At 35.1% G+C, this 13,463-nt stretch overlaps 1 long non-coding RNA gene across 7 annotated transcripts in view; it reads right to left on the minus strand.

The window, feature by feature from the left end:
• The window catches only part of LOC147366967 (uncharacterized), a 216,109-nt gene that overhangs the window by 64,712 nt on the left and 137,934 nt on the right, over positions 1 to 13,463 (minus strand). For all 7 annotated transcript variants that reach the window (XR_015169653.1, XR_015169649.1, XR_015169651.1 and 4 more), the window contains 2 exons: positions 12,281 to 12,348; positions 4,397 to 4,461 (listed from right to left, as the gene is read on the minus strand). This is a non-coding gene — a long non-coding RNA (uncharacterized LOC147366967). The remainder of the gene's footprint in view (positions 1 to 4,396; positions 4,462 to 12,280; positions 12,349 to 13,463) is intronic.

Raw genomic sequence — 13,463 nt, forward strand, 5'->3', positions numbered from 1 at the left:
GTTGCATTTTGCTCAGCTAAGCAATTCTTCATATTCCATGGAAGTTTATACATGAGTTTAAAATACATTCAATAATAGGTTATAGACTATTTTATAGATGAGTAAAGGAAATCATTAAGTGTTGGTAAAGAGTCAACATCTTGGTGACTGAGCTGTTTTCACCACAGTTATGGCTTCCTCAGAAATTTTATATGTAGATTGAAACTTGTGATATTTCATTCCTGAAGAAATATATTCAAGATATAATGCTGCTGCTAAGTCGCTTCAGTCATGTCCAACTCCTAGCAACCCCATGGACTGCAGCCTACCAGGCTCCTCTGTCCATGGGATTTGCCAGGCAAGAGTACTGGAGTGGGTTGCCATTGCCTTCTCCATCAAGATATAATAGCAATTATTAAAACATCTAATATTTATCACCTGGTAACTATATGCCAGGCAGCATAAATATTTTATATGGATTATCCTATGTAAACCCTAGGATAATTATTTCAGATAGGTACTTTCACAAACTTTATTTACTGGTAATTACATTATGTTATAGAGAGATTGAATGCCTTGTCTAAAATCACATAGCTTGTGAGTGGTCCAGCTAGGTTTTGAATCCTGGAAATCTGACTCCAGAATCCTAAGTCTTAACTACTAAGCTTTCATTCTGGATTGTACTATTTAAGAAAGTCACTTATAGAAACAACTATGGACAGAAATAGCAACTTCATTACATGTTTTCATCTCATTCATCATTTAATAAAAATTTATGCAACCATCACTTCCTCAACACCTCAACAACAAGTGTTGTCATGTATTAGAAAAGCAACATTTTACATGGCTGCTGTTTTCTTTGCCATAAAAGCTGAAAAGACCTACAGTCAATAGCTGCAATTTGTTTGTATTTAAAATGTCACTATTTCTCTCAAAATTGAAGGAATGTTACAAATAATGTAGTTGACCATCACCTGTATTCTGTGAATGAAGCAGTTTGCAAATAAGAGCACCGTTTTTCTTTGTGTAGTGAACACCCTTCTTTTTATACATATAACTGGTGTAATGTGCAGTACTTACTCTTAGACAATCTATACCACAGTGCATAAAGTGATCATCCACTACACAAACAAAACTCTTCTATGACATGACTTTTCACCGATGAATGAACAAGTCATCCCAGCACTTATATATATATATATTTTTTTTTTACATATATATATGTGTAAATATATATATATTGTATATATATTTTACAATACATATATTGTAAATATATATATATATTTGTATATATATTTTACAAATATATACATATATATATTTTTTTTTTACATATTATTATCTGTATACCAAATGTGGTTTGGTCAAGCTTTAAAGCAAAATGTCAGCTAACAGCATACATGATACTAATTACTTTTCATACAGTATGATACTGAAATCCCAAAGTGTTAGATTATAGATGAATTTTACCATAGCTTTTGTATTATGATTTTAAAATATGCCCATCAGTTTTTTTACATTCCTCCAGAGATCAACGCTAATTCCCTTCCCCTTGGTGTGAACTGGCCTTAGTAGCTCAAATCTAATAAATAGAATATGTTAGGGCTTCTGAGACTAGGTCTTAGAGAGCAATAAGGCTTCTTCCTTGCTCTCTCTCTCATATCACATGCTCCAGGGGAATCTAGCTGTCGTTTTGTGAAAACACTCAAATGGCCACATAGAGAGGCCACATGTCAAGGACCTGAGTTCATCCAACAATCATAAAAGAAGTGAGGCTTCCTGACAAAGTAAGCTGTTTTGGAAGCAGATTCCCCAGTCCCTAGTCAAGCTTTCTGATGAAGACAGTCCTGGTTGACATCTTGACTACAACTTCTTTAGAGACCCTGGCCTAAAACCACCCAGGTAAGTAACACCTAAATTTCTGATCTATAGGAATCATGAGATAATAAATATAAGTTGGTTTAAGTTTCTGGGTTTGGGGTTATTTTATGACATAGCAATAGATAATTAATATACTTTTCTTGCCTGGAAAATCCCATGGACGCAGGAGCCTGGTGGGCTGCAGTCCATGGGGTCGCTAAGAGTCGGACACGACTGAGCGACTTCCTTTCACTTTTCACTTTCATGCATTGGAGAAGGAAATGGCAACCCACTCCAGTATTCTTGCCTGGAGAATCCCAGGGATGGGGGAGCCTGGTGGGCTGCTGTCTACGGGGTCGCACAGAGTCGGACACGACTGAAGTGACTTAGTAGTAGTATACTTTTCTTTCCTTCTGTACATACTATCATTAACTTTACAACTTGTTTTATATTCTGTATGCAATAACTTGAATTATAGCTATCTTTAACTTGGTGAAATTTAGAATATGTTTTATTTCACCTCTCTTTAGTAGCAAAATTCATCAGTTCTAACTGGAAAGGTATAAATTTGTACTAGAAAAAATCAATTATTTTATGATCTTTATACTCTGCTGAAATTCTGATGATTTTAAGCCACTATTGAAAAACATTGTATCAATGAATTAAAGAATATGAAATTTTTTTCAACTAAAAGTCATTATATTTACAAGTTGCAATACATTTTAACTATCTTTACAAAATCATGATACTTACTGATTCACTTTAGCATTCAAATTCATCCTCCATATTTGCACAGACACTGTTTTAACTACTTAATTTTATACTTTTTTCCTCAATAGTAATATTTGCATTGAAATTTCCAGCAACATTTTTAAGACTATCTGAACTATTTTAAAGCTATTTTGCCATTTTGTGAAAAAAGATGTAATAATAACACATTTGCAGTTTTATATATATGAACAAAAAACCAAATAATATGTATCTGCCTACCAACAGCTATTGAAAATATTAATAAAATAAAAACATGTAATTGGGTTGATATGAAAAGATAAAAATAGTCCACATCATGAGCAGAAGAGGAGACATTACTACCAAAGAACTGATATTTAAAAAAGATAAGAGAAAATTATGGACAATTCTAGGCAATGTGTTCAATAATATAGGTGGAGTGCTCTTCAAAAGACCAAAACTACCACAGAACACTTGAGAAGACATAAGAACCCAATCAGCCCCTTATCTAGTAAAGAAACTGAATTTGTAGGTAAAAATTATCCCACAAAAACTCTAGGGTGCAGATGCTTTCAGTGATGAATTATATAAAATGTTTCATAAAGCAATATCAGCTCTGCTCAAAAATTCCCAAGTCATAGGCAAGGAACAAAAACTTCCTAACATTTTGTGATGCCATTATTACTCTGGTATGAATATTAGACAAAGACATTCCAAGAAAATAAAACTAAACACCAATATCCCTCATGAGCACAGATATAAAATCCTGAACAAAATTTTAAACAAATCCTTAATAAAATTTTAGCAAATCAAAGTGAGCAACATATAAACAGGATGATACATCATAAGCAGGTAGACTTTATCTCAGAAATGCAATTCTCAAATAATAGTTAAAAGATAATCAATGTAATCATCATATCATTAAGGTAAAACAGAAGAAATATATGATCGTCTTAACAAATCCAGGAAATGCACTTACCAAAATTCAATTTCAAGTGTGATAAAAACAGGGAATGCAAGGCAATTATATCAACTGATAAAAGGAAGCTACAAAAACTTATAAGCTAAAATTTTACTTAGTGGGAAAGGACTAAAATGCCATTCCCAAGCACAGAAACAACACAAGGCTATCTGCTCTCATCACTTCTTTTCAGTAGGATAGAGGTTTCAGCTAGTTCAATAAGGCAAGGAAAGGGAAAAAAAGACACAAAGTTGGGAAAGAAGAAGTAAAAATGTTAACGAAAAAACAGCATGAATGTTTGACTAGAAAACTCTAAGGATTTTATAATAAGCTACTAGATAACCAACAGATAAATTTTACAGAGAATATAAGGTCAATATAGAAAATTCAATTGTATTTATATACATTAAATATGAACATTTAGAAATGAAAACTGATAAAATGTTTATAATATTTTAAAATAAAATAGGAATCACTATAACAAAATACATGTAAAACTTGCACACTGAAAATGACAAAGCAATGATTATAGAATTTAAGACAGACCTAAATAAATGGACATTTATCAATGGGGAGCCATGTTACCATTTTAATTCTAAGATGATCTATCCATTCAACAAAATTCCAATCAAATTCTCAGTAGGATTTTTTTTGCAATAATTAAAAAGCTGATCCTAAAATTTATATAAATTCAAAGGATCTGGAGTTAAAAAACAACAAATTAAGCAAAGAACCAAGTTGGAAGACTTGAAGTACCCGATTCCAAGACTTATCATAAAGCTCCAGTAATCAAGAAGCATAGTATTGGCATAAGGATAGACATATAGAACACTGTAACAGAAGAGAGTCCAGAAATATACTCACCAATACAAGGTCAATTTTCTTGATAAAGATACCAAGGAAGAAGGATGGTATTTTCAACAATGGCACTGAAATAGGAAGTCCACATTTAAGAAAAAAATAAATTTCAAACATTACCTCATGAGTCATACAAACATTAAATTGAAAAAGATAATAGATCTATATGTTAGAGAAAATTACAAAATTTATAAATAAAATATATAAGAAAATCTTTGTGACCTTTAATTAAAGAATTTTTAAAATTTTACAAAATAAAGTTTACAAAAAATAAAAATTTGGTATATTAGATTTTATAAAAATGAAAACATTTTATTATTTGAGAGATACTGTTAAAAAAATTAAAAGGCAAGTCACAGACTGGGTGAAATATATACAAAACATCTATCTGATAAGACTTGTATTAAAATTCTATAAAGAACACTTATTCCTAAATAGAAAGACGAGAAAAAAACAATTAAAAAATGGGCAATGTATCTGAAGAGAAACTTCATGGAAGAAGATATTTCAAATGGTAAATAAAGACATAAAATGTTGTTGAACTTCATTAATTATTAGGGAAAAAGCAAATAAAAACAATTATGAGATAGTTCTACATACCTGATATTGCAGCTAAAATTTAAGTGCCATGGCTTAGTGCCATGTAAGTGTAAGTGTATGGAACTATCGGGACGCTCATGGCTGATGGGAATACAGCAGATGTGGAAAACAGTGGGATTTTCTTACAAAGGATACACCCATATAGCCCAGCAATAGCATTCTCAAATATTTACCAAAGAGAAATAAAAATATCTGTCCACACAAAGATGTGCACATGAATATTCACAGGAACTTCATTGAACAGACAAAACCATAAAGATTAACAGCATGGCCTTCAGAGCCAGGTCACAGAGAAGCTGTATTAATAATAACCTTGAAATGAAAACAATCCTAATGACCAAAAACTGGCAAATGATTAAACATATTATGGTATAATCCATATCATGGAATACTACTCAGCAATGAAAAGGAACAAACTACTGATGTATTTTCTTATGGATGAATCACAAAATAATCATGCTATTAATTAACTGAGGCCCAAAAAACTATGTGACTCCATTTACATAAACTTCTAAAAATTGTAAAGCCATAGTGACAGAGAGTCAGTCTAGTAATTGTCAGATCCTGGGGAGAGTAGAGTAGTTCCCTTGTACTGCAAAGGAGTACAAGGGAACTATTTGGGTTGATGCAAAAGTTCAATATCTAGATAATGCTCATGGCAATGACAATGCTACATAACTATACATGTCAAAACTGCTTAAACTTCACATTTAAAAGTAGTGAATTTTGTTTATGTAAATTACTTTTAGTAAAGCTTATTAAAAAAAGAAAGAAAATTGACAGGAAGAATTTACTCTAGCCAAGATAAATGCCACCTGTTAAGAAAATAATGATATTTAAAAGCACAATAGGATTTTATGGAAAATTATAATTTACTTTATGTTTCAAATTTGTAAAAGAATCTGAATAAAATTATTCTTATTTTTTTCACTTTGAAAAGAACATACTACTTGCAGATCACCTGATAGATGGCCAAACTTTGTGACACAATAATCTAGAACAAAGCTCTTGGTATGAATTGGCCCTAACTTACACTGCTGCTGCTGCTGCTAAGTCACTTTAGTCGTGTCCGACTTTGTGCGACCCCATAGATGGCAGCCCACCAGGCTCCCCCGTCCCTGGGATTTTCCAGGCAAGAGTACTGGAGTGGGGTGCCATTGCCTTCTCCAAACTTACACTAGTAACCTTTTAATTTTCTTCAGTGAATTATTTTAGTCTGAAAAAGTGAAAGTGAAGTGAAAGTTGGACTCAGTCATGTCCAACTCTTTGTGACCACATGGATTGCAGCCCACCAGGCTCCTCTGTCCATGGAATTCTCCAGGCAAAAATACTGGAGTGGGTTGACATTCTCTTCTCCAGAGGACCTTCCTGACCCAGGAATCAAACCCAGGTTTCCTACACTGCAGGCGCATTCCTTATTTGCAGAGCCATCAGGAAAGCCCTAGTCCCTCAGTCGTATATGACTCTTTGTGACTCCATGGACTGTAGTCCAACAGGCTTCTCTGTCCATGGAATTCTCCAGGTAAGAATAATGGAGTGGGTAGCTATTTCCTTCTCCAGGTGATCTTCCCGACCCAGGGATCAAACCCAAGTCTCCCACACTGCAGCAGATTGTTTACTGGCTGAGCCACCAGGGAAGCCTCAAGAATACTTTAGTCTACTAAATAATATTTTAGTCTACTGATCCCTAAATGTAGACATTTCTCGATATTCTGTTTTGGTGCTTCATTTCCCTTTTCTTTTTCCCAGCTCTTCAGCTTTTCCCATAACCATGTCAGTACACTGTGATGTAGCCAACTCTCACTAGAGGTGGAGTATACTTCTATACACCTGGACTTTGAGATGAGCAATGCTTTGGTCAGTATTATGTTTAGTGGAACAACAGACTGGTTCCAAATAGGAAAAGGAGTACGTCAAGGCTGTATACTGTCACCCTGCTTATTTAACTTATATGCAGAGTTGCTGCTGCTGCTAAGTCGCGTCAGTCATGTCTGACTCTTAGCGACCCCATGGACTGTAGCCCGCCAAGCTCCTCCGTCTATGGGATTTTCCAGGCAAGAGTACTGGAGTGGGGTGCCATTGCCTTCTCCGCAGAGTACATCATGAGAAATGCTGGGCTGGAAGAAACACAAGCTGGAATCAAGATTGCCAGGAGAAATATCAATAACCTCAGATATGCAGATGGCACCACCCTTATGGCAGAAAGTGAAGAGAAACTAAAAAGCCTCTTGATGAAAGTGAAAGAGGAGAGTGAAAAAGTTGCCTTAAAGCTCAACATTCAGAAAATGAAGATCATGGCATCTGGTCCCATCGCTTTATGGGAAATGGATGGGGAAAGAGTGGAAACAGTGTCAGACTTTATTTTGGGGGGCTCCAAAATCACTGCAGATGGTGACTGCAGCCATGAAATTAAAAGATGCTTACTCCTTGGAAGAAAAGTTATGACCAACCTAGATAGCATATTGAAAAGCTGAGACATTACTTTGCCAACAAAGGTCTGTCTAGTCAAGACTATGGTTTTTCCAGTAGTCATGTATGGGTGTGAGAGTTGGACTGTGAAGAAAGCTGAGTGCCAAAGAGTTGATGCTTTTGAACTGTGGTGTTGGAGAAGACTCTTGAGAGTCCCTTGGACTGCAAGGAGATCCAACCAGTGCATTCTAAAGGAGATCAGCCCTGGGTGTTCTTTGGAAGGACTGATGCTAAAGCTGAAACTCCAGTACTTTGGCCACCTCATGTGAAGAGTTGACTCATTGGAAAAGACTCTGATGCTGGGACGGATTGGGGGCAGGAGGAGAAGGGGACAACAGAGGATGAGATGGCTGGATGGCATCCCTGACTCGATGGACATGAATCTGGGTGAACTCCGGGAGTTGGTGATGGACAGGGAGGCCTGGTGTGCTGCGATTCATGGGGTTGCAAAGAGTCAGACACGACTGAGCGATTGAACTGAAATGAACTGAACTGAATCGATGTTTAGTGGACCTGACCCAAAGAGTAGCTGAAATGTGTTTGCAGAGTTAGCTTGCCTTCTAACATAGGCAGACTTTGGAGACACTTAAGTTTTCAGTTCCAGATGACCACAATAAAGAGGGTATCTCAATAAAGCAGATCACACAAATCCTTTTGGTTTCCCAATGCATATAAAATTAGGATAACACTATACTATAGTCTATTAAATGTGCAATAGCATTATGTCTGAAAAACCAATGTGGCACCTTAATTTTAAAATGCTAACCACCATCTGAGGTTTTTAGTGCATCAATCTTTTTGCAATCATAATATTAAAGATCATTGATCACAGAACATGATAACATTAAAAACAATAAAATAATATTAAAAACAATGAAAAAATTGTAAATGTTGAAATAATTATAAAAATGTGACAAAGAGACACAAAGTGAGCAAATGCTGTTGAAGAAATGGCAGTGGTAGACTTGTTCAACATTGGATTGGCACAAAATTTCAATTCGTAAAAAATGAAGCATTTGCAAAAGGCTGAATCTGAAATCTCCAATACTTTGCCCATCTGATGTGAAGAGCTGACTCACTGGAAAAAGGCTCTGATGCTGGCAAAGATTGAGGGCAAGAGGAGAAGGGGCATCACTGACTCAATGGACATGAGTCTAAGCAAACTCCAGGAGATACTGAAGGACAGGGAAGCTTGGTGTGCTACAGTGCATGGTGTTGCAAAGAGTCCGACATTACTGAGCAGCTGAACAACAAATGCCTGTACGTTTGTAATCGCCTTGAAAAGATGCTTCTGTCGCTTCAGCCTGAGTCTCAGAACAAAACTTACATGTGTCAACCTTCAGTCAGACTGGAGACTCATAAGCATGAGAAGAAATACTCTATGCCATTGAGCTTGGAGATGATTTGTTATGAAACATTACTGTTGGCACCTTCCTGTTCTTTATCATTCTTTCCCTTCTCTCTTCTAGGGGCATTTAGTGGAAGAGATTATCTACTTCCACTACTATAAACATCACTAATAGGGAGAAAACCACTAAATCCCCTCTAGCCTGGCCTTTCTTCTGAGCTCCAGGCTTTCACATGACAGTTTAACAATAAGTACCCACTTGATACATGAAGGAAGGAAAAAAGTGAAACACATCAATTAGTTGCCTAGTAGATATTTACACGGGAGAAGGCAATGGCACCCCACTCCAGTACTGTTTCCCAGAAAATCCCATGGATGGAGGAGCCTGGTAGGCTGCAGTCCATGGGGTCGCTAAGAGTCAGACACGACTGAGTGACTTCACTTTCACTTTCCACTTTCATGCATTGGAGAAGGAAATGGCAACCCACTCCAGTGTTCTTGCCTGGAGAATCCCATGGACGGAGAAGCCTGGTAGGCTGCAGTCCATGGCGTCGCACAGAGTCGGACACGACTGAAACGACTTAGCAGCAGTAGCAGCAGATATTTACACAATTTTATACATAATTTGTTCTCAGTAAATATTTTTGAAGTTAATAAAACTATTATTGATATAATTTTAATTGGGAGAGGATTACTTATGATTACTTGCTCCCACCAAGATACAACCTAATCTTGTTTTTCTATTTCATCTTCTCATTTGGAAAAGATCCATTAAAGAAAAAAAAATGAATCTTAAGATTCTAATAACTTTTAAATTATTTTTGTATAATTCTTAAGAAATTAAAAAACCTAGGGATTTATAATGCTATAATGTGGAGCTGATATTTACATCAAATATTTAGCTTCTCCCTTCACTATTATATACAGTATATATAGTATTTCATTTTTAATAGGAAGAAGGATGGATGGCCTTGGGGTTGGCTTATTGAGATAACTTTTTAAAGATTTTTGCAGTTGACTTTGAGCGTGTATAAAGTAAAATAATTGCAATATAATCTATCATTATAAAGGATTAAATAAATAAGGAAGCAAATAACTGTAATGTCAAGTATTTGAAAATTAAGGCGCATGAACAAATTAGTCTATAGACATAAAAAACAAACTACTATATGAAATATCTGAGGGAGAATGATTGAGACTAGGTAGTTTTTTCTATGTTTAAATTTTATTAATATACACTATGTTTTAGAATTTCTATAGATGTGCATAATGTTTGAATACAGAGAATCCCTATATATTAATATTTCTTCATGTAGTTTCCTGTGTTATTACCATCTTAGTGTGGTATATATGCTACAGTCATTGAACCAAAACTGAAACATTACTGTTAATGAAAGTCTACAGTTTAATCAGATGTTCTTACTTTCCACCTAATAATGTCTTTTTCTATTCCAGGATTTCTTCCTGACGACCACATCACATTTACTTGTCAGGCTCCTTTTGGCTGAGACAGTTTCTCAGACTTCCTTTATTTTTGATGAACTTGACTGTTTTGAGCTGTGCTGGTCAAGTGTTTTGTAGGATATCCCTTGAATGGAATTTTCTTAATGTTTGTCTCATGACTAGACTGGAATAATAGGTTTAGAGGGAGATGATAACAGAGGTATAGCGACATTTCATCACATCATAACAGAGATATGTGCTTTCAATGTGACTTATCACTCTAGATATTGACCCTGATCACCTGGTTGAGGGTGACTGTACAACAAATTTCTCTTCTGTAAAGTACTCTTTTCCTCTTTTCTATACTCTGCTCCTTGGAAGAAAATCACCATGGGCAGGCCACATTTAAGGAGTGTAGTGATGGTCTTCCTTTTTGAGGTTGGAATACCTACATAAATTATTTTGAAATTCTTCTGCATGGGAGATTTGTCTCTTCATCCTCATTTATTTTATCAATTATTTATACCTGGTATGAACTAAGAGATATTTATTTAATACTTTGGGACATGGTACAATGCTAGTTTATTTATTTTGTGGCTCAAATTGTTCCAGCTTTTATCTGTTACCATAATATGTTCCGGGCTTATTTTGTGTATTTTCCTAGATCCAAAATATCCAGTTTATTGAACAATGATATTAGAAACCAAGATACAGGTGTTAGGTTTACTTGTTTCTACTGGGCACTGTTGCTTATAGCTCCTCTGCAACTGACAGAGCAAGGACTATACGTATGTATACTAACTAATATAATTAACTTCTATCTATACTTTCATATGTAATCTGGATATATATACATAACAATGTCTCAAACTCTAATTCATTTCCACATGGATAATTTTGGCCTCCTTCCCTTGCTTAATTGTAGATTCCTATTTTAACAGAAAAAAACCTGGCTCACACTGTCTGCCATACAATTCTTAATTTTTCAATTCCAGTAGACACATTTAGTATATATACCTATATATCATATTTGTTAAGCCCTATCCTCATGGAAACCAACTTTATTAATTAGAGTGTACTTTCTTTTTTTTTTTTTTCATTTTCTGAATGTTGAGCTTTATTTATTTTTTTTTAATTTTATTTTATTTTTAAACTTTACGTAATTGTATTAGTTTTGCCAAACATCAAAATGAATCCATCACAGGTATACATGTGCTCCCCCTCCTGAACCCTCCTCCCTCCTCCCTCCCCATACCATCCCTCCAGGTCGTCCCAGTGCACCAGCCCCAAGCATCCAGTATCGTGCATTGAACCTGGACTGGCATCTTGTTTCATACATGATATTTTACATGTTTCTTTTTGTCTTTAGTCCAACAAACTCTATTCATTCCCAACTTAGGCCAGCAACATCCCCCCATTCCCTTCAGTGAGGCTGTTTCCTACAGCTGTAATACAGTTATATTTCCTTGTCACAGTCTGCTTTCCTTCATGAGATCTCTGCTCTTTTAAATGATTTTTTTTAAGGTTCACAGATTAAAGCTTACTTTTGCCACAAAGTTCCATAGGTTTTAACAAATGTATAATGTCAGGTATCTAGAATTACAGTAGCATACAGAATAGGTTCACCACCTAAAAATCCCCTGTGCTTCACTCACACATCCCTTCCTTTTTTTCCCTAAACCCCTGACAACCACTGATCTTTTTGCTGTCCATTTCCATAATTCCATGTGATTGGAATTATAAAATATAATATATAGAGGTCTCAGACTAGCTCCTTCCAATTAGTCTGTATTTTAGGTTCATTATTTTTTTTCTTCATGGTTTGATAGCTCACTTGCTTTTATTGCTAAGTAATATTCCATTGAATAGATGTACCACAATTTGTTTATCAATTTACCTATTGAAGGATATCTTAGGTGATTACAAGTTTTGGCAATTACATCCCATAAAAACGTATGAAGGCTTCCTTCTCCACATTATCAACAGTTGTTTCATGATAAAAGTAGGAAATTAAGTGAACAAATACTTACAGAATGCTGAGATTTCCAGCTATCTTCTCTACCAGGGTTCCAGAATTCTTGCATGAGGCTTTTTGTCCCTAAGGCAGGATATGCAAAGTGTTTTCTCTCAACAGTCTCAACTGTGACTCAAGCTCATTGCAGTTCACAAACCCTACCTGAGTTACTCTAAATCTATTGAGTTTGCAGTCTCTCACTCTCATGTAAGGAGATAATTAAAGAATTACAAAAATTCAGAGAAAAGCTTCTAACAAGAAAGGGCAACACCAATGAAACAAATATAAAAAGGCAATTTGGAATAAACAAATACTGAAATGAGAAAGAAATTTAAATATTATTTTCCTTAGTAAGCTCAGAGATAGAAAATAATGTAACCACAAAGAGAGAATAGAATGCTTCATTAAAAAAAAATAAATATTCAGAGAACACCACTGGTTTTTGGCAAGCAATACAAAATTATAGCAGAATGAAAAACTCAATTGAAAGCCTGAAAAGATAATAAGATAGAAAAAAACATAGTAGATAAAGAAAAAAAAATAGGTGACAGAACAGGAGGTTTAATAAGTTACAGCTCCAAAAGAGAGAACAAAAAATACCGAAGAAAGAGGATCACTGGTGATACTATTAGAGCAAAATTTTCAGAATTAGAACCTGACTTCCAGGTTAAAGGGGCTCACTGAGAATCTAGAATAAAAACAGACTCACAGCAAAGTAATAGTGAAACTTAAAAACACTGGAGACAAAGAACGTGTACTAAAATCTTCCAGGTAAGAAAACAAATTAGGGCTCATATAAAAGATGAGCAATCAATACGGCTTTACGTTTCTTAAGAAAAGTATAGGAAAATAGAATAAAATGAGAAATTCCTTCAAAATTCTAAAAAAAATGACTTCATCCTGGATTTCTATACCCAGCTAAATATTACTCAGGTATTGGGATAGAAGAAAACTCTTTTCAGACATACACAGTCTTAAATAATTTATCTCCCATGAATGACTTTTCCAGAAGCTCTTAGAAGTGACCTCCACCAATACAAGAGTAAATAAAGTAGTGAAAACCATGGAGTACAGGAAACAGAAGACGTGACACAAGACAAAGGTAAAGTAGTCTGATGATGGTGAAAGGAGATTTCAAATAGAATGGCTATCAAATAGTTGATTGGCAACTAGGCTCCAGGAGAGAATTCTCCAAGATG

The sequence above is a fragment of the Bos grunniens genome, chromosome 8 (assembly GCF_055505025.1).
Source record: "Bos grunniens cultivar Pamir isolate PY7600 chromosome 8, Bosgru_T2T1.0, whole genome shotgun sequence".
In the NCBI taxonomy this organism is placed as follows: Eukaryota; Metazoa; Chordata; class Mammalia; order Artiodactyla; family Bovidae; genus Bos; species Bos grunniens.